This window comes from Ovis canadensis, chromosome 15, assembly GCF_042477335.2.
Source record: "Ovis canadensis isolate MfBH-ARS-UI-01 breed Bighorn chromosome 15, ARS-UI_OviCan_v2, whole genome shotgun sequence".
In the NCBI taxonomy this organism is placed as follows: Eukaryota; Metazoa; Chordata; class Mammalia; order Artiodactyla; family Bovidae; genus Ovis; species Ovis canadensis.
In genome coordinates this window covers 41,925,182-41,927,112 of record NC_091259.1, presented here as the reverse complement: position 1 = coordinate 41,927,112, position 1,931 = coordinate 41,925,182, and the positions used below count along the sequence as shown (strand labels likewise).

Sequence of the window (1,931 nt, the reverse complement as noted above, 5' to 3'; positions counted from 1 at the left end):
CATTTCCTTCTCCAGTCATTGGTGGTGTGGAAAAACCAGGTGCTTACTGCCCCCTGGTGGTCAACATTATTTCAGATTCTAAAGTTCCCAGTACTCCTTGTCAATGAATTTAGCCAGGAGTCTGCACGTTTTACCCAGCCCCTTCTCCAAAAGTAGAGTTTTGACTTAAGGGCCAGAAAGATGTCTCCTCAATCCCAAAGTCCTCAAAGTAGGCTTTTCATCTCTATACTGAAAGATGAATATGTCAAGGAGCTGAAATAGAACCTTTAAAAATGAATTATCTTTCAGTGAATGGTCTGTGGTTTCAAGAGCTCCTAGGAAAAAAGAAAAGCATGCAAGGAAAATAATAATTTCCTGTCTGGAACACTGAGATTTCTATCTATTTGAGATTATCAGGTCAGGTCACCCTTCAAAACAAACAAAAACATAACCAGGAACTCCTTTAGACTTTGATTTCCTAGCATTTCAATATTGCATTCCCACTTCATGGAAGGAGAAGCTGAGGGTTCAAACCAATTGCTGGAAAAATGCAAATTATCCTCTCAAGTCTAAAGAAAGGTTTTCAGTTTTGTTTTATTTTAATGTATGGTAAGTGGGAAAAAAAAACATAACTGCTACAGAGGTTTCCTTTTTAAAAAATATTTTTTGATCTGGGCCATTTTTAAAGATTTTATTGAATTTATTACAATATTGTTTCTGTTTTTTTTTTTTTTATGTTTTGATTTTTTGGCTTCAAGGTATGTGGGATTTTAGTTCCGCACCCCCTGCATTGGAAGGAAAAGTCTTAACCATTACACTGCCAGGGAAGTCTCTGCTACAGAGGTTTCTAAGGAAACATCAGATGTACAGGGCTTTCTGTGTTTTATCCCACTTGGCTCTCCGGGATCTAGAGCAGTGTCAGACATATCAATACATAATTGGTGAATGAATGAAGCTTAAAGAGAAGGAGCTGCTTTTTAATGGAAATTATTGCTTATTGGAGAGGATGCCATCTCCTTCCTTGAGAATGGTTAAAGACAAAATAAATCCTCATTTATCTTTAAAATCATAGAATCTTAAAAAAAAATTATAGAATGTGATGCTGGAAGGAACCATAGAGATCATCGATTTAATCTCTTCATTTGGTTTCTTTCATTTACATCACAGATGAGGAAAATGAAAATCAGAGAGATAAACAACTCACCACAGGTCACACAGCAACTTTCTGGCACACCCTACAGTGAATCTAAGTCTTCACTCCTGACATTTTCTAGAAGAACAATGATGTTCCAAGTTTTTGGCTGTGATTTACTGTAAGAAATACATCATGACCCAGTACACATCCACACAATTACACACATAACACTAAAAAGAATTTCATGAAACAATACCCACTTTTTCCATGTAATTAATGTACCCTGGACTATTGTCTACTCCATTTCATTTTTTTGTATATTATTCTGATCACAACTCACTAAATTCACAACTAGCAATTTAAAAAACATTCTGGTGCTCGCTTCGGCAGCACATATGCTAAAATTGGAACAATACAGAGAAGATTAGCATGGCCCCTGCGCAAGGATGACACGCAAATTCGTGAAGCGTTCCATATTTTTTGCAAATAGAACTGCCATATGACCCAGCAATCCCACTGCTGGGCATACACACCGAGGAAACCAGAATTGAAAGAGACACGTGTACCCCAATGTTCATCGCAGCACTGTTTATAATAGCCAGGACATGGAAACAACCTAGATGTCCATCAGCAGATGAATGGATAAGAAAGCTGTGGTACATATACACAATGGAGTATTACTCAGCCATTTAAAAGAATACATTTGAATCAGTTCTGATGAGGTGGATGAAACTGGAGCCGATTATACAGAGTGAAGTAAGCCAGAAAGAAAAACACCAATACAGTATACTAACACATATATATGGAATTTAGAAAG

At 36.9% G+C, this 1,931-nt stretch overlaps 1 non-coding gene across 1 annotated transcript; it reads left to right on the top strand.

Moving 5' to 3' along the window:
- Positions 1-1,488: 1,488 nt before the first annotated feature.
- LOC138421408 (U6 spliceosomal RNA) lies at positions 1,489-1,595 on the top strand. Its single transcript, XR_011249489.1, has one exon. It is a non-coding gene; the product is annotated as a U6 spliceosomal RNA (small nuclear RNA).
- The last annotated feature ends 336 nt before the right edge of the window (positions 1,596-1,931 follow it).